The following is a 25,160-nucleotide window of genomic DNA, read 5'->3' on the forward strand; positions in this document are numbered from 1 at the left end:
ATTTCTCTACAGTGGGGTCCCTAGCTAGTGTGTGTCCTCTCATGCAGTTAAAAAACTTACCGTGTATGGGAAGCTGAGACCTAGGCTATATATGCGTATAATGTGGACTGGCAATAGGTGTGGGTGGGGCCGCTGGTCACTGGTGTGCATACCTTCTGTCGATATAGTGTAGATTTGTTAGTTTTTTTGCAACCAGTTAAGACTCAGAATGGAGTTCCAGACTTTATTTCTTGATTGATTTGTAGTTTTTTGTTTTCTGAACCCGGCCCCACCCACACCTATTACCAGTCCACATTATACGCATATATAGCCTGGGTCTCAGCTCTTGATCAATTCAATAGCTAAATTTCTCTTTATTCATATGTTCATGGCAGTAATGTAGATTCCATTTTCATACTTTCACTCTTACATTTAGCTATTGGATTTTTCATGTCAGTATTCACACAGCAGTTTCTGCTTTTCATATATTCCCCTTACATAGTCACTGGTGTGCATACCTTCTCTCCATATAGTGTAGATTTTTTTAGGTCTTTTGCACCCAGTTCAGACTCAGAATGGAGTTCCAGACGTTATTTCTTGATTGTTTCCTGCCTCAGGCCCTCTGAACTCCTCGGTAAGCGTGCCAACCGCCTGGCTCCGCCCCCTGGTGTGTTCATCAAGCTCTGAGGGAGGTGACTAGGTTTTATGGTTTGGCTGGTGTTACCTTATTGGGGGACAGGTGTTGTGCGTGGGTCTATCTGTGACTACCTGGCTAGTCCAGGGCGTCACATTCCCCCTTGGTTTAATACAGACCATCCGCGGGCTGTCCGGCCACCACCGGTTTATTTTGAAAACTGCAAAAGATAAAACGGAAAAACATATACAGTACAATTATATTAACTTTTTACATTTTAAGCAGACTTTATGGATCATCCCTTACGGGAGGCATTTTGCTTTAACGTTGCAAACGGGTAAAAACATTGTTATTCAACAGGAACGAGACCGGGTCCTTTCAGTTGCCCACCTAAGCAAACCTAGCCTTAATGCCGCCTCTAAAAACAGGTCAGCACCCCTTTTCCCCAGTCCAGGAATCAGGTTCAGGTCCGGATATTGCCCAAACGGGCCGGGTACAAAGTTCCATACCCGGCAGTCTCTCAGAGGCCCCATGTCCAGGGGACCCCTGACCCTGAGGGTTATCACCGGTTTGCATGGTGACGGGACCTCGGCCTCCTCTGTCGCAGGCCCTTCTTCCAACCAAGAAAAAACAAAAAGCCAGCACTAAATGTGCACTTCAGCACTAAACATTCCAAACTGTACTTATTATAAAAAAAATTTGAGATTTTTGGCAAAAAATTGCAATTTCTTGAGCTGCCTCGCCACGTCACGGCAAATCTCATTTGAGGCAGTCCTACACTAAAATATTTTTATAAAATATGCCATACGGCCTCACATATGAATAGTAGAACTGCTCTTAGCAGCACTCACCTGGTCTATTTCAATCCCGTACCCATGACTGAGTCATGGCTGTGGGCGGGACAGGTCCAAGCAAATGCTGCATGAAGTAAATAGCCTGTGGACAAGGCCTGATGACTTAATGTGAACAGTCACAAACCGCCAAAATCTAGACAGATGGAATACATCCCAAATTGGGGTGCATAGCAAGGTGGAGGTCAACCACCGACCAATTCAATGAAGAAAAAAGAAAAAGCCAGCACTAAATGTGCACTTCAGCATTAAACATTCCAAACTGTACTTATTATAAAAAAAAATTGAGATTTTTGGCAAAAAATTGCAATTTCTTGAGCTGCCTCGCCACGTCACGGCAAATCTCATTTGAGGCAGTCCTACACTAAAATATTTTTATAAAATGTGCCATACGGCCTCACATATGAATAGTAGAACTGCTCTTAGCAGCACTCACCTGGTCTATTTCAATCCCGTACCCATGACTGAGTCATGGCTGTGGGCGGGACAGGTCCAAGCAAATGCTGCATGAAGTAAATAGCCTGTGGACAAGGCCTGATGACTTAATGTGAACAGTCACAAACCGCCAAAATCTAGACAGATGGAATACATCCCAAATTGGGGTGCATAGCAAGGTGGAGGTCAACCACCGACCAATTCAATGAAGAAAAAAGAAAAAGCCAGCACTAAATGTGCACTTCAGCATTAAACATTCCAAACTGTACTTATTATAAAAAAAAATTGAGATTTTTGGCAAAAAATTGCAATTTCTTGAGCTGCCTCGCCACGTCACGGCAAATCTCATTTGAGGCAGTCCTACACTAAAATATTTTTATAAAATGTGCCATACGGCCTCACATATGAATAGTAGAACTGCTCTTAGCAGCACTCACCTGGTCTATTTCAATCCCGTACCCATGACTGAGTCATGGCTGTGGGCGGGACAGGTCCAAGCAAATGCTGCATGAAGTAAATAGCCTGTGGACAAGGCCTGATGACTTAATGTGAACAGTCACCAACCGCCAAAATCTAGACAGATGGAATACATCCCAAATTGGGGTGCATAGCAAGGTGGAGGTCAACCACCGACCAATTCAATGAAGAAAAAAGAAAAAGCCAGCACTAAATGTGCACTTCAGCATTAAACATTCCAAACTGTACTTATTATAAAAAAAATTGAGATTTTTGGCAAAAAATTGCAATTTCTTGAGCTGCCTCGCCACGTCACGGCAAATCTCATTTGAGGCAGTCCTACACTAAAATATTTTTATAAAATGTGCCATACGGCCTCACATATGAATAGTAGAACTGCTCTTAGCAGCACTCACCTGGTCTATTTCAATCCCGTACCCATGACTGAGTCATGGCTGTGGGCGGGACAGGTCCAAGCAAATGCTGCATGAAGTAAATAGCCTGTGGACAAGGCCTGATGACTTAATGTGAACAGTCACCAACCGCCAAAATCTAGACAGATGGAATACATCCCAAATTGGGGTGCATAGCAAGGTGGAGGTCAACCACCGACCAATTCAATGAAGAAAAACAGGCTGTGTCGGGACTGTATGGCGGGGGAGGGGACTGGGTACTGCTGCTCACCCTCCTCTTCACATCAAGGGCGAACCAGCCCCTCTCCCCGCAATGCCGGGTGTACATAACAAGCTCACCGGGCTCCAGGTCACAGTCCGGGTGACCCATCGGAAGGTGGGGGTACACATCCCTCCGGGAGACAAAGATCTTGGCCTCCAGGCCGGGCTCGAAAATGAACCCCCATCTACAGTGGGGGTCAAACTGGCGGACTTGGCCTTCCCGGGTCGGGCCCCACACCCGATAGGTGGCGCTGCGGAGATTCTCTTTCTCCTTGATGATCCGGGCTAGCACTTCAGCCTTCTCCTCCTGGGCCGCGATCTCCCGGCCCAGCTGGCGCTGCTGCCGCTCCCAATATGGAGCGTCTGCCTGCTTCCTTTGCGCGGGGGTCGGGCCCAGCCGGAGCTCTCCCGTGCCGGCTGCGACCGGCACCCTCCTTGGGGAACCCCGCTGTGTCACGGCCGGCTCTGCTGCTTAGCAGCGGCAACCCCCAGGGACCTCAGCCGAGGCCTGGGACCTGGGAACGGCCAGCGTTACCTGCTGGGCCCTCTTCCAGTCGGCATCCACCTCCATCTTGGCCGGGTGGACTGCCGGGGCCTTGGGCAGCTGGGGTGCGGTCACTTCCAGGATCGGCGGATCCACCTCGGGAACGGGCATCTTCCGAGGACTAATCTTCCACGGGAGCGGGAGCGGTGCAGGCCGTACAATCGGCCGTCCGCGGGCTGCCTCCACAGGCGGGTCCTCGTGGGCGGATGGGACGGACTCCACTGCCAGTGTCGGGGGCAGCGGACCAAGCGGGGAAGCAGCGGCAACCGATAAGGGTGGTGAGGGAAGCAACATGGAGGGCAGGGGCAGACCGGGTCTCTCAGCCGCGTCAGCCGGTCCCTCGGGGACATAAGGGTGTGGGTCGCTTACCCGCTCTCCAAAATTTGCCTCCACTTCACGCACTCGCACGGCCGCAGCTATCTCCTCCATCTCGGCCACCCATCGTTCCATGAGGAACCGCACCTGGGCTTGCAAGCGGCAGCACATTAGCGTCGTCCGGGCTTCCACCCACACCGCTGTCCCAGGCACGGGCTCCGGGGTTGCAGGCTTGCCAGACGGGGTGGACATGGTGCACTCTTGGAGTCCAGGAACCAAATAGGTGGCAGAGTCCTGGAGTCCCTGCCCTTTATCTTCTCGGTCACATGACACTGCGTCTTCACCCACCCCCCCGTGGTCTTTTCGCGGCACTCGCTTCTTCGGCCGATCAGTTTCGTTTTCCGACTGCTCACTTTTCGGCACGGCCGTGTTCCCAGGGGGCGGGGCTTCAAATCTCGCGCTCTTTTCGCGGGGAAGAAGGCTTTGGCGGGGATCTTCGCACCAAAAGATGGCGGCAAGATGGCGGCTTCTGAAATTTTTCAACGGGTCACCACTGACTTCCACTTCAAGGCGCACTTCACCAGGTAGGTGACTAGGTAAGTATCCTGTTCGTGACGCCAGAAGAGTCGATGTGTACTGCCCCGCGCTCGGCTGCAGCTGAGCCGCTCGGATCCGGGCTCGTTGGTTTGTGGCTCAAGCGCCTCCGTACCCGGGGTCACTTCGCTCTGAAAGGATGCTGGTGCTACGTAGGGGGTAGGTTTACAGCCAGAGCCGTGGTTTTTAGTAAACTTTGTGATGCTACCCACGGGCTGTGGTGAATTTGGACACCACCGATGCTGTTTACTAGGCATCCTGGGGAGATGTTGCGCAGCAAAGGTGTTAACCCCTCCGTGGGCAGAGGTGATGGCCCCGGGACCCGATTGGGATGGTATGTCGGTGCTTGGCGGTGCAGGGCGGTGCGCGACCCAACGGCACAGTTGTACTCACTATGATTGATGCACAAGAGTCTCTGGTAAACCAACATGATGGTGGTCGGTGCCCGCAGCCGACTGAGTCTGGTTCCCCACCTGGTTCGGTGGTCTTTGACTTTCTCCTGCACCGTGTAGTGTATAAGTGTATATGTAGACTGCCTTCGCTTCAGCGACGGGAGTCCGCTCCCCGGCGGTATGTGTGTCGGGAAAGCCCGTTTGCCCGCAGACGCTGGCCCGTGGGATCTCTCTGCCTGTGAAGTGGCTTTCTACCCCCCTCGGTGGGCTGTTGTCTTCAGTCGGGACTTGGGTGGTAAAGGACCTATAGTCCAGACCTCAATCAGTGAATTAACTCAGTCCAGTGGCTTCAGGACCTCGTTTCAGGGTCTGAATACCTCCCTGTGAGCTCCGGTTTCCACTCAGTTCCCCAGGTCGGTACTGGCGGGCCACTACCCTGTCCCGGTCCACCATGGTTCCACCTGGCCGTCTTCCCAGCTCCTGCAGGCTAAGGCCACCGTATGCCTCCTAGCCGAGGTACCAGGGCTATGACCCTGGCACCTGTCAGTTCCCGCTGCAGACCTGTCACCACAGGCCTGCTGCACTCTCCAACTGAACTGCACTTGACTTAGAACTCAACTCAACTGAACTGTTTGTTTCCTGCCTCAGGCCCTCTGAACTCCTTGCTGGGCGTGCCAACTGCCTGGCTCCGCTCCCCTGGTGTGTTCATCAAGCTCTGAGGGAGGTGACTAGGTATTATGGTTTGGCTGGTGTTGCCTTATTGGGGGACAGGTGTTGTGCGGGGGTCTATCTGTGACTACCTGGCTATTCCAGGGCATCATGTCGCAGGCGGGGAGGAGGGTGTCAGCACACTACGCTCACCCCCTTCTGCTCGGGTCCGGCGGCCACTGCTCAGTGGTGGCTCGAGCTGTAGGCCGGATCCCGGGGGTTCTCGAGCGGCACTCCTCGCCCGTGAGTGAAAGGGGGTTGTTGGGTGTGGGGATTGTTTATTGTCCGTGACGCCACCCACGGTTGTGGTGATTTCACCACCGCTGCTCTATATGGGGATCCCGGGGATGGTGATGCGGAGCAGCCAGGTGTTGTGTTGCCCCTCCGTGGGTAGGGGTTGGTGATCCCGGGGCCCGGTGATGGCTTGGGAGGTGCAGGGCCTGGTGGGCGCAGGGACGTGGGGGCAGCGCTGTGCCTTGCGGCACTGTGGTACTCACTCAGCCTGAGACGTTGACACAGTTTTTACGGTAAACCAAACGGCTGGTAAGACGGTCCCACGGACGGCTGCACTTGCTCTCCCGGTAGGTGACGGTGATGTCCCTCTTCCTAGCACCTTTGTGTACTTGTTGGTTGCGATGGGTCCCCACCGGTAACCCGCTCCCCGGCTTCAAGCTGGACCGGGGGAGCTCTACTCTTTGCCCGCAGGCGCTGGCCCTAAGAAACTGGTGCCTTGGCGGTGGCGGTGTCTCTCTTACACTGGCTGGGCTGTTGCCTTCAATCGGGACTTGGTTGTTGGGGGATCTACGTCCCCTTCACTGACGGATTCGGCAAATTATGGCGACTCCAAGCCTTGCCGGGGTCCGAGAGGCCCCTGCCCTGGTGCTGACTGTCCTTCGGAACACTGCTCCAGACCGCCGGGCACACAGCCTACGGGGTCCTTCCAGGAACTTCCAAACGGTCCCCCTTCAGACAGTCACCGCCGTTGCTGACCTTGCTGACCTGCCCTGCACTCAGCTGGACTCTTCAGGCTTTGCACACTCTTTCTGTTCTGTCACCACTCTTGCTTTCCTCCTTTACTACTTTTCTTCCTTCACTTTCACTTAGCTCTTCTCTTTAGCCCCTGTCTGGGCTACTCCTCCACTCCTTCCACTTCCTCCTCCCTGACTAGACTCTGTTGTTTTCTCAAGCTCGTCCCTGAGCTGACTGCCTGGTTTCTCCCGCCTCCAGAACTGTGAACTCCTCGGTGGGTGGAGCCAACCGCCTGGCCCACCCCCTGGTGTGTATCATCAGTCTCTGGAGGAAGGCAACAAGGATTTTTGGTTAGCTTAGGTGTTCCTACCTGGGATGTAGGGTGTGGTGGTGTGTGACCTGTGTCCCCTGGCTTGCCCAGGGCGACACAATCACACTTGCAACTTTTGCCATTTTTACATTACTGTTGGACAGATCCTCCAAAATTGGCAGAATGGGAGTGTGACGCCAAGTCTTTTCTAATTTATGACAAAATATGGTGACCTTATGCCAGAAATCTTACTCCTTTTCCTAACTGGAATAAGATTTGTGGTGAGACATGAACTTTTTGATGAATCAGGAGGGTCTGACCCCAGCACTTTCACTCATAAAGCCGATCTTGATGAATCGGTGCCTACATCATCCTCCCAGCAGCTCCTTCCCATGTGATTAGTGGATACCCATGCTATTATTACACTTTTTCATATCAAAGGGCAATCAATGCAGAAGTTTGCTTTTTATTTCTAGTATTCAACATTCAGTCACGATTACAGCTCCCTCTGAGCCTGGTAGGATGGTAAGACTCATCTGATACATTATCGGCGTGATCTGTTTAACACAAGTGCTCAATCTACTTTGGTCTGCCATCTCCATGAAGGGCATGGCCACATAACATCTTCACTTTTCATAATTGGATCTTCCCAGTAGGGATATTAGATAAGGGAACCCATAGTGCAGCATTAAATAAAGTGAACAAGATGGGATGGTTTAAGTGTAAATCCATATTAGTATTTGGAACATCCAGTGATCTGAGCAACTTTGAATACAGCAAAGATATCAATACTAATCTAGCCAAGGCTAGTATTTAAAGAGTCGCCAACCTTTTCTCGTGCATCAGTGTTGAGAGTATACAGAGTAACGTGTGATTGAGGTGTAAAGGTGTGATCCACAAAGAAGGACAATGTGAAACTAAACTTCTGTTGAATATATCACTGGTGCTCCAATTCACTGTTCCTTCATTCAGACATATTCTACAGCAATTCCACCTCCTAAGAACATACAATCAGTGATCAAAGACATGTTAATACTGACAGGTAGTGGTCCAGTCAGTTAAAGAGAACCTGTCAGTAGGATTTAGCACTGCAAAGTAAATACGTGACCATAAGGGGTACTTTGCACACTATGACATCGCAGGTGCGATGTCTGTGGGGTCAAATCGAAAGTGATGCACATCGGGCGTCGCTGTCGACATCGGAGTATGTGAATCGTTTTTGCTACGATTAACGAGCGCAAAAGCGTCGAAATTGTATGATCGGTGTAGCGTCAGTCATTTCCATAATTTCGGAAGGACCGATGTTACGATGTTGTTCCTCGTTCCTGCAGCAGCACACATCGCTGTGCGAGGAACATCGCCTTACCTGCGTCCCGGCTGCAATGAGGAAGGAAGCAGGTGGGCGGGATGTTTACGTCCCGCTCATCTCCGCCCCCCTGCTTCTATTGGCCGCCTGCCGTGTGATGTCGCTGTGATGCCGCACGACCCGCCCCCTTAGGAAGGAGGCGGTTCGCCGGCCAGAGCGACGTCGCAGGGCAGGTAAGTGCATGTGAAGCTGCCGTAGTGATAATGTTCGCTACGGCAGCTATCACAAAATATCGCAGCTGCGACGGGGGCGGGGTCTTTCGCGCTCGGCATCGCTACCATCGGCTTGCGATGTCGTAGTGTGCAAAGTACCCCTTGACAGTGCGTTCCCCTGGCAATTCAGCTCTGCTACATGCCGGCTGACAGCCGACACAGACAGAGTCGCGTGATGAGAATGAACTCGGGTGAACTGCACCCGACTTCATTGTCATACCGCAGCTCTGTCTGTGTGTGGCGTCCCAATTATCATCTTCACTGCACACATCCCGACATTACCGCTTACTTCACCGCCCACATCCCGACATTACCGCCTACATCCCGACATTACCGCCGACATCCCCGCACACATCCCGACATTACCGCCTACATCCCGACATTACCGCCGACATCCCCGCACACATCCCAACATTACCGCCTACATCCCGACATTACTGCCGACATCCCCGCACACATCCCGACATTAACGCCTATATCCCGACATTACCACCGACATCCCCGCATACATCCCTACATTACCGCCTACATCACTGCACACATCCCGACACTACAGCCCTCATCATCACCGCACACACACCGGCATTACCTCAGTGATGTCCCCGCTGACAGCGCGATTCACTTCAGTTCCTGCGTGGAGCTCACAGGGACGGCGGTGTTCTACTGCCGTTCCTGTCAGCTTCATGTAGCAGAGCTGGATGCGTCGCGGGACCTCTGGATTACGCCGGACCTGGAGGGGTATTTGGGGATTTTAATAAAGTGGTGAAAGAGGGGTTTTTTTTGTCTTTTATTCCAAATAAAGGCTTTTTTTGGGTGTATGTGTTTATTTACTTTCACTTTCAGGTTAATTATGGAAAGTATCTCGGGGAGACACCTGTCATGATTAACTTAGGACTTAGTGGCAGCTATGGGCTGCTGCCATTAACCCCTTATTACCCTGATTGCCACCGCACCAGGGCAATTCGGCATGAGCCGGGTAAAGTCCCGGGACTGTCGCATCTAATGGATGCGGCAATTCTGGGCGGCTCCTGGTTGATATTGTTAGGCTGGGGGGCTCCCCATAACGTGCCGCTCCCCATCATGAGAATGCCAGCCTTCAGCCGTGTGGCTTTATCTTGGCTGGTATCAAAATTGGGGGGGACCGCACGTCGTTTTTTTAAAATTATTTATTTATTTTACTGCACGATATAGACCCGCCCACCTGCGGCTGTGATTGGTTGCAGTGAGACAGCTGTCACTCAGCGTGGGGGCGTGTCTGACTGAAACCAATCATAGGCACTGGTGGTCGGGGAAAGCAGGGAATACGAGATTGAATAATGAGCGGCCGGCATTTTCAAAAGAGGAAAAGCCGCCGGAGCAGTGTGAATGTCGTGCAGCGCCGCGCCAGTGATCGGGGATCAGTGAGTATGAGAGAGGGGGAGAGACTGACGGACAGAGAGAGGGACAGACAGACAGAGAGACCGACCGACAGAGAGAGAGAGAGACAAACAGAGCGACCAACTGACAGAGAAAGAGACCGACCGACAGACAGAGGGAGATTCACCGACATCCACAGACAGAAACTGACCGACATTGACAGAGACTGAAAAGACCTACGTTTTTCTTGTCAAATAAGCATGCGGAACGCAACAAAAATGCAGTCCAAGTGCATTTTGGTTGCGTTCTGACCCACATCATTGATTTCAATGAGTGGAGAACGCAGCTACAACGTACAAAAGAAGTGACATGCTGCTTTTTTTTCCGCAGCGATTTTGCGCATCCAAAACGCTGCGTTTACAAACGCAGCGTGTGCATTGATTTTTCGTCTTTCTCATAGACTTTGCTGGGGAAGCTGAACGCATGCAGTTACGATGCAGTTCAAAACGCAGCGTTTGCGGAAAAAAACTCAACGTGCGCACATAGCCTAATAGCGCTGTGATTCTGATTAAATGGACACCTGCAGTGATTAAATTCGATCTTTGGTTGCTGAATAATAATTCTCTAAAGTTTAAATGATGACATCATCCGTGCATCTCATGTACATTGGGGGGGTCTTGGGAGTAGGGTTTTCTTCTGCTTCTCCACTCCTCTAGCTGATTCCTCTGTTTCTTCTACAGGTCACTGAATTATCCTTTTTTAAATTCCGTGCCACCATGATTGCCGTGGGCAGTGCATGTGCAGTGTGATTTTACAGGAGGTCTGCATGTATTCAATAAAATGGTACCGGATATGGCGCATGCGCAAACTGAGATTCCAGCTCAATGACCTATCCGAAATCTCGAGCTGCACATGCGCCGCATTCGACGCCATTTTATTGAAGACAATTTGTAGAATCACACTGAGCACAGTCCTCAATAAAATGACACTGGATGCTGCGCATGCACAGATCGAGATTTCAGCTTAATGAAGAGGTCATTGAGCTGAAATCTCATTGTGCACATGCGCCGCATCCAGCGCCATTTTCTTAAAGACGTGCAGACCACTTGTAGAATCCCAATGCGCATGTGCTGCCCACCCTAATCATGGTGGAAGCGTAGAATTAAAAAATGAGGTAGATGACTGAATAATCAGTGACCTGTAGTAAAAACAGAAGAGGCAGAGGAAGGGGCGGAGAAGAAGAAGACGACCCTACCCCCAAGTCCCACCCCATTGCAGGGATGACATCATCAAGAAAACTTTAGAGGATGATTTTTCAGCAACCAAAGTTCAGATTCCTTCACTGCAGGTATCCATTTAATCAGCATCACAGCGCCATTATGGCCATGTATTTACTTTATAGTGCTAAATCCGGCTGACAAGTTCTCTTTAAGCTGGTGACCCCTGAAATCAGTGGGATCAGCTGACTTTGATGTTTGGGGGAGCTTTTGTTTTGTATAACTGCAGTTCAGTTTAATAAAGGCGATGACAACCTCTCCACTAAGAACAAAAAAGTAGAAGCCCACAGTCTCAGGATTATGCAGTTCTACACAGACAGCCCACGCCTCTCCCACTCTTGTGACGTCTGTTTGTCATGCAATAAACATCACTTGCTGGAAAACCCTTTGTAGTTTGTGAATACACATACATAGCTGCTGCTTTCATCACATTGCATCAGCCCCAATATCATATTAGGAACTGTAAATCAAAGGCAAATAATTTTAACTGTCATTGGTTTGTGGCTTGGTGCAGGTTTCCTCTCTGACTGCTGTGATCATGTCCATTCAGTGACTAGAGCATTAGAGGGGCTATGTACTAATGTCCCTAAACATCAGGACATACAGTCATATGAAAAGTTTAAGCACCCCTATTAATGTTAACCTTTTTTCTTTATAACAATTTGGGGTTTTGCAATAGCTATTTCAGTTTCATATATCTAATAACTGATGGACTGAGTAATATTTCTGGATTGAAATGAGGTTTATTGTACTAACAGAAAATGTGCAATCCGCATTTAAACAAAATTTGACCGGTGCAAAAGTATGGGCACCCTTATCAATTTCTTGATTTGAACACTCCTAACTACTTTTTACTGACTTACTAAAGCACTAAATTGGTTTTGTAACCTCATTGAGCTTTGAACTTCATAGGCAGGTGTATCCAATCATGAGAAAAGGTATTTAAGGTGGCCACTTGCAAGTTGGTCTCCTATTTGAATCTCCTATGAAGAGTGGCATCATGGGCTCCTCAAAACAACTCTCAAATGATCTGAAAACAAAGATTATTCAACATAGTTGTTCAGGGGAGGGATACAAAAAGTTGTCTCAGAGATTTAAACTGTCAGTTTCCACTGTGAGGAACATAGTAAGGAAATGGAAGAACACAGGTACAGTTCTTGTTAAGCCCAGAAGTGGCAGGCCAAGAAAAATATCAGAAAGGCAGAGAAGAAAAATGGTGAGAACAGTCAAGGGCAATCCACAGACCACCTCCAAAGACCTGCAGCATCATCTTGCTGCAGATGGGGTCAATGTGCATCGGTCAACAATACAGCGCACGTCGCACAAGGAGAAGCTGTATAGGAGAGTGATGCGAAAGAAGCCATTTCTGCAAGCACGCCACAAACAGAGTCGCCTGAGGTATGCAAAAGCCCATTTGGACAAGCCAGTTACATTTTGGAAGAAGGTCCTGTGGACTGATGAAACAAAGATTGAGTTGTTTGGTCATACAAAAAGGCGTAATGCGTGGAGGCAATAAAACACGACATTCCAAGAAAACCACTTGCTACCCACAGTAAAATTTGGTGGAGGTTCCATCATGCTTTAGGGCTGTGTGGCCAATGCCGGCACTGAGAATCTTGTTAAAGTTGAGGGTTGCATGGATTCAACTCAGTATCCACAGATTCTTGAGAATAATGTGCAAGATTCAGTGACGAAGTTGAAGTTACGCAGGGGATGGATATTTCAGCAAGACAATGATCCAAAACACCGCTCCAAATCTACTCCGGCATTCATGCAGAGGAACTATTACAATGTTCTGGAATGGCCATCCCAGTCCCCAGACCTGAATATCATTGAAAATCTGTGGGATGATTTGAAGCGGGCTGTCCATGCTCGGCGACCATCAAACTTAACTGAACTGGAATTGTTTTGTAAACAGGAATGGTCAAATATACCTTCATCCAGGATCCAGGAACTCATTAAAAGCTACAGGAAGCAACTAGAGGCTGTGATTTTTGCAAAAGGAGGATCTACAAAATATTAATGTCACTGTTATGTTGAGGTGCCCATACTTTTGCACCGGTCAAATTTTGTTTAAATGCGGATTGCACATTTTCAATCCAGAAATATTACTCAGTCCATCAGTTATTAGATATATGAAACTGAAATAGCTGTTGCAAAAACCCAAATTGTTATAAAGAAAAAAGGTTAGCATTAATAGGGGTGCCCAAACTTTTTCATATGACTGTATTATCCTGCACAAATAAAAAAATAGGTCAATTGTTTAGTGCTGACAAAAACAAATTTATGTAACGTACTTAGGGATAATTATAGTTATTAAATTCTAATGATGTGTCCTATTAATAACTTAATGACTCTTATTAACAAACATTAATAATTCACTGTAAATTAATCTTGATTATAGATAGTTAATTACTGTATATATGTATATCTTGCATGTAAATATTGTGTACAAGAAAAGTGATGGCGTTTCTCACAAGAGCTTACAATCTATAAAAAGATAGGTGTGAACATACAATTAGTGCAACCTGTGCAGCAATACAGGGGCCTACAAGGTGAGGGGCCCCACTTCCACCACCAAAGAAGGTGGAATAGTGCAATATAGTGACATTAATTGTAAATAACAATATCATAAGTAGGAAACTGCTTCTGAGCATATACCTATTTTTGGTAAAATTATATTCTGTTTGTTAAGTAAATTTGCCAGCATGGAAAGTTATGAAACTTTGCACATCATTTTATTAGGGAATTTTCCTCCCTCCCTGTAAGAGAAATCCATGTAGTTGACCTTCAATCCCCTCCTTTTTCCCAGTTTATAAAAAAGAATGCCCTTCCTCCCCCGGAAAGGCTCTATTTATGGCTGTCTGTATGTGGGTGGAGAGCCGAACTGCCCAATCATTGACTTCCAATGGGGTTCGGGCTCTGGGATCAGGTTAAGTCAAGTCCGGGTCCCAAGCTGAACTTTATCTAAAGTCCAGCTGAACTCGGAGAACTCGAACTTCCACCGGTCCGCTCATCTCTACTCACCACCTGTCTCCTCCTCTGAGTGTTGTGCTTATCCCGGGTGCCGGGTTGACTGCCATCATTTGTACTCTAAATAAGTATGTGCTGATATTAATGCAGCTAAATTATGGAAATAGACTGGGGAAAGCAGAAGTTGAGACGTCACCATCAGGCATTTTCTTTATAGCAATGAAGACAAATTCCCTAATACTGTAAATTGATTTGCAATGTCATAACTTTCAATGCTGAATAAAATTATTATTTTTTAATTAAAAGTTCAGTTGCTCTTCAATATCTTCTTTTTCCCAGCTGTTAATGGCTTCCTGTAATGGTGACCAAAGTGTCTATATACTGTATGTAATAGGCACAGCACAGGATTAGAGGGTTCAGAGGAAGCAGTCGCACCTAGCCCCGGAATATGAAACCACCAGTACTAAAGATTGCACATGGTAGATTGGGTCCTCTCTAACGGTTTTTTAATAAGAGCCCAGAAGCTTCAAAACAATTACATAAATCCACATTAAGGTGCATTGAAGTTCATCTATGGGTGGAGCAAGAGTGCGGTGTGCTCCGATCCCACAGATGAAGAGGAGCCGCAACGCAAACAGCGTCCCCCAGCACAACGTATGCCCTCCCAAGCTATATGCCCCTCCACCTGAGCTGTATGTCCCCCTCCCCTTCGTGAGCTATGTGAGACCCCTCTTGAGCTGTATGTGCTCCCCGAGCTGTATGGGCCCCCCCTTAGCCGTATTGGCCTCCTGAGCTATATGGGCTTACCTGAGCTGTATGGGCCCTCTTAAGCTGTATGGGCCCCCCAGAGCTGTATGCCTCCACAAGCTGTATGAACCCTCTGAGCTGTATGGGCCCACACAAGCTGTATGTGCCCCCCAAAGCAGTAGGCAACCCCCTGAGCTGTATAGGCTCCCTCGAGCAGTATGGGGCCCCAGAGCTGTATGTGTGGCCCAGAGATGTATGGGCCTCCCAGAGCTTTATGTGTGACCTCCCATAGCTGTATGTGTGGCCTGCCAGAGCTGTATGTGCGGCCTCCCAGAGCTGTATGGGCGTCCCCCAGAGCTTTATGCTACCCACCCCAGTAATGTAATGTAACTTACATCCCCCAAGTAATGTGTATGCCCCCCAGTAATATGTTTGCCCCTTAGTAATGTGTATGCCCCTCAGTAATGTGTATGCCCCCCTAGTAATGTGTATGACTCTCAGTAACCTGTATTCCTTCAGTAATCTGTATACCCTTCAACAATGTGTATGCACCCTAGTAATGTGTATGCCCCCCAGTAATGTGTATACCCCTCAGTAACCTCTATGCCCCCCAGTAATGTGTATGCCCACCCAGTAATGTGTTGGACGTGAGACAAGTGGGGGAGGTTAGCGAGGCTGCTGCCGACTTCCCCATTTTAAAATGATCTCTAATGTGTCTGTGTGTGCATGTATGATGTTTATATGAATGTCAGTGTATATGACTGTATATATATTTATGTCTGGTTCTATGTATTTTTGGGAATTTGTCTTCAAATATGTATATGTATGTATGTGCACATATCTGTGTATGCGCATGTGCCGCCCCCACGCCTGTAGCAGCCGGGCTGCTCGGATCCGGACCCGCTGTGTGGCTCGAGGGATCCTCCGGACGTGGGGGTCACGCGGACACACCAAATGAAAAGGGAGACGTAGTTGTACGGGCTTGGCCATATTCAGTTCGTGACGCCACCCACGATGTGTGGTGAAGTGGGACACCACCGCTGCTGTTGTGGGACACCCAGGGGAGATGTAGTGGCAGCTGGATGTTAACCCCTCTGTGGGTAGGGATGGTTGCCCCGGGACCCAGTGTCACCATGCAGGGTTTGGTGATAGCAAGGGATTGCATGCCCGGACGTACCAGGGGATGTTTGGTTACTCACAATTAAATAAATCACACGAGTCTTTTGGTAAACCAAGGTGCTGGTGGCCAGCCACCGCGGCCGGTTGTACTCTGGTCCCCCACCGGGGCTGGTGGTCGCCGTCTTTTCATCTGCACTAGTTCTGCTGTTTGTTTATACATCTCGGTATGGAACATGGGAGTCCGCTGAGGAGCCGTGCCCGCTGACGCTGACCCGTGGGATCTATGGGCACTGGCAGTTGCCCTATCCCTCTCTGTGTGTGGTTGTCTGCTTTTAGGAATTTGGTTGAAACAGGACCTATAATCCTGCCCTCAATCAGTTGATTAGCTAGGCCGTTGGTTCCGGTCCTGGCTTCAGGGTCCGAGTACCCCCTCTGTGCACGGTCGGGTCGGGTCTCTGGTGTCGGTACTGGCGGGCTCCAACCCTGTCCCGGTCTCTTCTGTTTTCCCGCCTCGGGCTGTCTAGAACCCTAGGTGGACGTTCCCTAACCGCCTGGTCCCGCCCACTGGTGTGCCTGTCTTGCTCTAAGGGGGGTGACTAGGGTTTCAGGTCGGCTGTATGGAACCCTGTGAGGGAAGGTGTTATGCGGGGGCCTAATGTGTGACTACCTGGTTTTGCAAGGGCATCACACGCATGTCTTCGTGTGGATGGGGCCCACTGAGATTCTTTCGCCTGGTCCCCACGAAAACCTGGAGCCGACCCTGGCTACATGAATTGTAGTGCTTCCTGAATAAAGCGCCCCGTGCCATCCAAAACCCTCTTCTTTAGCTCCTCCTCACCCACCAAAGCTTTTGAGGCGCCTATTGTTGGGGCAGAAAGTGTGAGGAGGATGCCTCCAGCTGTCCAGAGTTCTGCACTTGCTGATTGTGACTCCCCAGAGCTATGGGGTACTCGGTCCCGGGCCGTATATGTATGGGGATGCTGTGTCACGGTTGTGTAATGGCCGATGCCCAGTTCCGTGACCCTGGGGGGTTGCTTTTATAAGGGGGGATTTATATACAGGGGAGATGAAAGAGTTTATATTGTGACACTGTAAGGGGTGGGCAGACCCCTTACAAGGAAGCACAGGTTTTCTCTGAAGTGGTAAATGCTGTCCCCATAGAAACTGTACAGGAGGGAGGAGGAGCCGGCAGCTTAGGGGGAAAGGAAGTGTGTGCTGAAGGCAGTTGTGTCCGGGACGGGAGAGAAGAAACAGCCAGGGGCAGAGTGTGGAGCTGAGTGGGCAGAAAGAAAGAAAGAAAGAAGGGAGCTGGAAGAACAGGGAAGCCGGAGAGAAAAGGAGCGGGCGGAACCTCATAGTGCGAAGCAGTCCCGGTGTGGGTCCGGGCTGTGGGTAGCCATAAGTGGGAGCCAGGTGAAGTAGAGTAGCCGGGCACATCCCCACTGGAGGAGACGTCAGGGCAGGCTTTCCCCAGCTAAGAAAAGAACGTGAAGTCATCTGTAACTGCCGGTTTTTGGAAAGAGTTGTGAAATAAAGAATGTCTTTTATTTGCATCGAACCATGCCTGGAGAGTGTTTATACGTGGGACGACATCTGCACCACCACACTCTGCCCCACCAAGACATCTCCCGTCCCGATAGTGACGGCGGAGCCAGGGGTAAGCCTGACAGAAGGGGCCACGACTACAAGCCCAGAGGCGCCCCTGGCACCCCGTTACAACACCACTTGTGGGTTTCAGTTATGGTGAGGGAACCGCCGCTGCACAGTCTGTTACCAATGGGTCTGATGGTGATGGCAGCCTGGATGTTAGGCCCTCCGCAAGTAGGGCCGGGCCTTAGGGAGTGATTGGTGGGATCCAGCGAACAAAGAAGGGAGACCACACGATGGGGATGCAGTGCAACTTCTGTTTTTACTCACGGTGCTGTTGAGCTGAGGCACTGAGGATGGCTGGTTCAGACCCATGGTCCCTTTTGTTCCAGTGCCGGTGTGGTGTCCTGGTAGTCTCTTTCCTTGGCACCTCTCACTGGTTGGTATGACCCCATAGCTTGGAGCCTTTATGGGTCTCTTACTGTCTGCCGGCATTCTCTCGTTCGTATAGCAGGCAGTGCGAACCCTGTAGGGTCTGTGTTCTGTTCCGGTCCCTGGCTCAACCTTTACTGCTGGTGCCTCCGGATTCTTGGATCAGTGAGGTCCGTGAAGGTCCCCTCACTGTGCAGGTATTTGTCAGGTTGCCTGAAGCTTTCGCCTGACCTAGGGCCCTGTGCCCTGACGGTGCTCTAGTTCCAGTGGTTCCTGGCTGTACCCTCCCTGGCAACCACTCTCCTACAGCACCTAGGTCACTGCTACACAACCCCGTCTGGAGACACGTCCGTCTCCTTCGACGACTGTCACTACCGGACTCTCTACTGTCTGAGTGTCTGTCTCCTCCTGCCGGGTTGTCGGCTAGTGGACTGGACTGGCTCCGCTTCTGGGTGGCCATCCATTGGGTCCCAGACTAGTCAGTCATCCTTATTTGGGAGTGGGAAACTGGGGATGTTATGTGTTTAGGTGGTACCGGCACTGGTCTTCCAGTTCCCTGGGGGTAGTCCCTGCATCTTTGTCAGGATGCAGTACCTAGTAGTGCCCTGAGGGGTTCAGAGGCGCTACACTGATTTTTCGCTGATACCAGATACTCTGCTTTAGGGTACGGTTCCACTTGCGTTTTGCACGGATGAGTGTAAGCCAATAAAACATTGGATTACTCTCACTCTAGTGCAAAACTATGGAGCAGTTTCCATCTGTTATTGATTTCTCATGCCATAACGGCATAAGAATGAATCGCAGTATGCTGCGTTTGGCAGTGAGTCTTGGCTCATGCACCCCCATACAAGTCTATGGGAGCATGTGAAACATCGACTGCACTCGCATGTAATCCGACTGTAGTGCATGTACACAGAGACAGACAGCAGAGGAGTGCTCCCTCCCTCTTCTCCGCAGCTGTGATGTGGTCACAAGATCGCATCACAGTCGCATGACACTTGGCTGACATTCGCAGCTGAGGGTCTTTAGCATATCGCTTCCGATGCTCTCGCATCAAAAGCTATACACAAGGGGAACTGTACCCTAATTTAATTTGTGTGCAAAGCGTGAATATTTACTGTGTACATGTGGGTTATGTGCAAATTTGTGCATGTTTCTGTGTCAGTCAGGGGTGATAGTGGTGGTGGGGGGATGTGGGACCTTAGGTAGTAATGATCTAATAGGTGATATTGAGAATTGTCCCTAAAAATTCTATAGGTGGGGCTGTAGAGTTAGGACGATTTCCGAAGTTCATGAAACACGGTCCTTGTGGGGAACATGATGTACATACCGGCATAAACCTCAATAACTCTCTGTCTATATCAATAAAACCATAAATGATTGGGAGATCCATTCTAACGTCCAATATATACAGTAAACGGTACTTTACACGCTGCGATATCGGTACCGATATCGCTAGCGAGCGTACCCGCCCCCGTCGGTTGTGCGCCACAGGCAAATCGCTGCCCGGGGCGCACAACATCGCTAACACCTGTCACACGGACTTACCTTCCCTGCGATGTCACTCTGGCCGGCAAACCACCTCCTTTCTAAGGGGGCGGTTCGTGCGGCGTCACAGCGACATCACATGGCAGCCGTCTTGATGTCGTCATAGCAGAGGAGGGGCGGAGATGAGCGGCCGGAACATGCCGCCCACCTCCTTCGTTCCTCATTGCCGGTGGACGCAGGTAAGGAGATGTTTGTCGTTCCTGCGGTGTCACACACAGCAAGGTGTGGTGCCGCAGGAATGACGAACAACATCGTACCTGCAGCAGCAACGATATTAAGGAAATGAACGACATGTCAATGAGCAACGATTTTTCTCGTTTTTGCGCTTGTTGATCGTCGCTTATTGGTGTCACATGCTAGGATGTCGCGAACGGCGCCGGATGTGCGTCACTAATGACGTGACCCTGACGATATATCGTTAGCGATGTTGCAGCGTGTAAAGCCCCGTAAACTTACACGTAAAGACTTGCTGCAGATATATTTTCACTACATCTGCAGCTTGTCTGTAGCAAATCCATAGGTGATTTTCTTGAAAATGTAAACAGACATCTTAACATTGTAAGAGGTGAAATCTGTAATGAATTTTGCACAGAGAACTGATATTATGAGGATTTTCTCAGAAACGTTTTCCACGAACTATACACGAGATTTGTTTAGCTCTCAGCTGATGTTGAGTACTGAAATATTAGTGAGGGAGGTATTAAGCTGATCATGTACATTGGATGGCTATCAGCCTAATGGTGCTTCGGCCAGTTCAGCATACAGAGATCTAAGCCGACACTCCCATATACAGCCGAGCGCTCTTATGTTCTGTATCAGAAGCCACCGGCTGACTTGGCCAAAATTGGACATAGGCAATCTCTCCCAACCATTAGTACCCTCATATAGATTAAACCATTAAATGGAATCCATCGATCTCAATGGGTTTGGCCGACATTAGTCCAATGTGTATTAGGGACTTTAGCATCAGAATTGGGGTGACATAAAACAAAATCAGCTGACACTAAACCTCAGCCATAGTAATGGAAAGATATCTGGTAAATTCCATCATTATTAAAGGCTATTATAGTGTAAAATAAATAATACTAATTACTATTTTTTTAGTTGCAGTCTTTATCCTGTCTTGTATTATTTCTATATAGCGGAAGTGGGGACCCTCAAGATGACATTCTCTGGTGGACCCCAAGCACTCCAGTAGGACACTGGGTTCTTTAGTCTTGAATTGAGTTTGGTAATGTAATAATAAAAGAATTGAAGATAAGGTAACATTCTGAAACTTAGCTTTTCCCTGGGTTGTAATACAATATAGGTGCCCACTCTTTCTTGCAGTCTTCACTGGACAAGAATGAAATAAATTGTGTCTGACTCCTCATGCCATGCAAGGCTACAGAGACCAGTAACGAGAGCGAGGGCTGGGCAAGACAACTTGAGAAACCTGGCCTCCTGTGCAATAAAGGCGCCTGTCTACCCCAGTCACGATGATATATAGAAGGGTGGCTGTTTATACAGTATATTATCATTTCTGCATACAAGCAACAAAACATACATACAACATTACTGTTTAGTTGATGGCAACTATTAGTGTAGAGGTAAATCTGAAATGCTAAATATTTGCGCCACCATAACCTACGGTAGTATCATGATTTCCACATGTACAGTCATATGAAAACGTTTGGGCACCCCTATTAATGTTAACCTTTTTTCTTTATAACAATTTGGGTTTTTGCAACAGCTATTTCAGCTTCATATATCTAATAACTGATGGACTGAGTAATATTTCTGGATTGAAATGAGGTTTATTGTACTAACAGAAAATGTGCAATCCGCATTTAAACAAAATTTGACCGGTGCAAAAGTATGGGCACCTCAACATAAAAGTGACATTAATATTTTGTAGATCCTCCTTTTGCAAAAATAACAGCCTCTAGTCGCTTCCTGTAGCTTTTAATGAGTTCCTGGATCCTGGATGAAGGTATATTTGACCATTCCTGTTTACAAAACAATTCCAGTTCAGTTAAGTTTGATGGTCGCCGAGCATGGACATCACGCTTCAAATCATCCCACAGATTTTCAATGATATTCAGGTCTGGGGACTGGGATGGCCATTCCAGAACATTGTAATTGTTCCTTTGCATGAATGCCTGAGTAGATTTGGAGCGGTGTTTTGGATCATTGTCTTGCTGAAATATCCATCCCCTGCGTAAGTTCAACTTCGTCACTGATTCTTGCACATTATTGTCAAGAATCTGCTGATACTGAGTTGAATCCATGTGACCCTCAACTTTAACAAGATTCCCGGTGCCGGCATTGGCCACACAGCCCCAAAGCATGATGGAACCTCCACCAAATTTTACTGTGGGTAGCAAGTGCTTTTCTTGGAATGCCGTCTTTTTTTGCTTCCATGCATAACACCTTTTTGTATGACCAAACAACTCAATCTTTGTTTCATCAGTCCACAGGACCTTCTTCCAAAATGTAACTGGCTTGTCCAAATGTGCTTTTGCATACCTCAGGCGACTCTGTTTGTGGCGTGCTTGCAGAAACGGCTTCTTTCTCATCACTCTCCCATACAGCTTCTCCTTGTGCAAAGTGCGCTGTATTGTTGACCGCTGCACATTGACACCATCTGCAGCAAGATGATGCTGCAGGTCTTTGGAGGTGGTTGGTGGATTGTCCTTGACTGTTCTCACCATTCTTCTTCTCTGCCTTTCTGATATTTTTCTTGGCCTGCCACTTCTGGGCTTAACAAGAACTGTACCTGTGTTCTTCCATTTCCTTACTATGTTCCTCGCAGTGGAAAGTGACAGTTTAAATCTCTGAGACAACTTTTTGTGTCCTTCCCCTGAACAACTATGTTGAATAATCTTTGTTTTCAGATCATTTGAGAGTTGTTTTGAGGAGCCCATGATGCCACTCTTCATAGGAGATTCAAATAGGAGAACTACTTGCAAGTGGCCACTTTAAATACCTTTTCTCATGATTGGATGCACCTGCCTATGAAGTTCAAAGGTCACTGAGGTTACAAAACCAATTTTGTGCTTTAGTAAGTCAGTAAAAAGTAGTTAGGAGTGTTCAAATCAAGAAATTGATTAGGGTGCCCATACTTTTGCACCGGTCAAATTTTGTTTAAATGCGGATTGCACATTTTCTGTTAGTACAACAAACCTCATTTCAATCCAGAAATATTACTCAGTCCATCAGTTATTAGATATATGAAACTGAAATAGCTGTTGCAAAAACCCAAATTGTTATAAAGAAAAAAGGTTAACATTAATAGGGGTGCCCAAACTTTTTCATATGACTGTATGTGATGCCCCTGAACTAGTCAGGGTGTCACAGGGTATTGCACCCCCTTTCCTTCTGGTACAGGACTCAACCCCCCATGGTTCTGGGATCCCAACCGTTGGTATTGATCCATCAGCATTCAAACCCTAGACACACCTCACACCACACCCTGTCAGGCACACCAGTGGGTGGTCTAGCTCGAAGAGGGCCACTAGCCTAGGGGTCAGGCAGACAGGTGGGAGGGAGAAAGTCAGTGAGAGGAAGTGGAGAGCAGAGCTTAGAGTGAGTGCAGTAGTAGCTCCCAAAGAGTGAGGAGCTGGGAGTTGGAGCTCGCTAGAGACTTTTGGCTAGGTCGCAGATGGTGGTCTCGGACCGAAGGAGTCGCAGGGTATTGGATAAGGGTGCCCGGCTTAGTTTTAGAGAACGGTCGGCACCGGAGTACCTAGTAATTGAACCGGTACCGAGCACGGCGGGGTACTGGACCCTAGATCAGGGAGTAGCTTCACGCAACCTGATAATTAACCTGTGGAGGATAGTCTCTTTATGAACTTTCCCCAAGAGCTCAGACATCAACACAAAGAGCGGGATAGGGCTTTCCAAGCTTATGCGGCCCACTGAAATCCCAAGTGTCAGCCATCGAGAGCACAGCTCCCCTACTTAACGGTAGGGAGCGGGACCCCGTTAGCGTCAAGCAGAGGTATCACTCAGAACATCTAAAATACAATGCATGGAGGCAAGGTACAGACCATCAGCAATACCAACGGGAGCGGACTCCCGGACGCGCTCCCCTGAAGTGGCAGCGGCACCCATAGACTTGGTTTACTTCTGTGTCAAAGTTTGTTTTGTGGTCGCATCACTACCAACACTGCCTGAGTGAGTACGCTGTCCTCGCCTGCTTCCAATCTGCACCACGCTCCCCCTGCAACCCCATCATCCAGAGTCCCGGGGCCTCCCCTACCTGTGGAGGGAACATCATCTGGCTGCCCCACTCCATCTCCCCCGGGTACTCCCATCGGCAGCGGCGGTACTCCCCTAACCTCGAACCACAGGTGGCGTCACAAACTCTCACTCCCCTGTAAGTACCCCCTTTACATTTGAGTGGCCGCAAGCCCCCAGGGCCGGAGACTCTCGAGTCACAGCAACCCCTGGATCTGAGCGGTTCGACCCCTGCAGGGGCAGCACAAATACAACATATCATAAGTGCGTACACCCCTCACCTGTTTGGAGATATTTTATTATATCTTTTCATGGGAAAGCACTGAAAATATGACACTTTGATACCATGTAAAGCAGTGTACAGCTTGTATAACAGTGTAAATTTGGTTAACCCTCTAAATAACCCAGCCACTAATGTCTAAACTGCTGGCAACAAAAGTGAGTACAAATGTCGAAATTGTGCCCAAAGTGTCAATATTTTGTGTGGCCACCTTTATTTGCAAGCACTGCCTTAACTCTTTTGGGGATGGCGTTCACTAGAGCTTCACAGGAGCCACTGAATCCTCTTCGCTCCTCCATGAAGACAACACGGAGCTGGTGAATATTGGAGACCTTGTGGTCCTCCATCTTCCGGTGAAGGATGCCCCACAGATGCGAAACACACGTTGGGGTGTTCCTTGCTATTCCTGAGGTTTTACAGCTCTCACTAACACTGCACTTTATACTTCCAGGTATCCTATTACCCGGTACCTTTCCTTTACTTGCTAAAGCCATTTTGGGACCTCTGTACAGCTAATTTTAAGCTGCCTACTTCATTCTAATTTATTTTTTATATCCTCCTTTCATATGTCACCTGGGCTATTTCTCAATTATGGAGTGGCCCTTGTAATTCTCATGTGGTGTTATACCTCCTAATACCTCTGCACGTTACTCTGGCAAACATCAAATCTTATGGTGCCTTTATTGCACTTGCTGAACACTTATGTATTTTTCAATTAGCCACTAGGCTGTCTGTTTTTGTATGCTATTTCTATCTATTTATGCTACTTCTACTTATTTCTATCTGATTCTAAAGTGTCAGACTGCACTTGCACAGATAGTTATTGGGCCATACAGTTCTGACAGTCTTTTTCTCTCCTCTTCTTTCATACTCATACCTTCTCCTTCATATGCTACATTCATCAATTCATGAGTTGCTTATTTGCAATCTTTATCTTTCCTTATGAAGTGCAATATTAAAGGGAACTTGTCACCATTTTTTTGACTATTAAACCAAAAGTGTCACCTTCTGCAGCTCCTAGGCTGCATTCTATGAAGGTGCACCTTGTCGCTGTCCCCACTTGCAGACTGCAAAAAGAACTTTAGTAAATCTCACCGATTTGTATGCTAATGAGCTGTGTTGGCCAGATGGGCGGGTTCTATTTCAGCTCCTGTCCCTCCTTTTGGCCTTGCTCGCCGTCA

This window comes from Anomaloglossus baeobatrachus, chromosome 1 (assembly GCF_048569485.1).
Source record: "Anomaloglossus baeobatrachus isolate aAnoBae1 chromosome 1, aAnoBae1.hap1, whole genome shotgun sequence".
Classification (NCBI taxonomy): Eukaryota; Metazoa; Chordata; class Amphibia; order Anura; family Aromobatidae; genus Anomaloglossus; species Anomaloglossus baeobatrachus.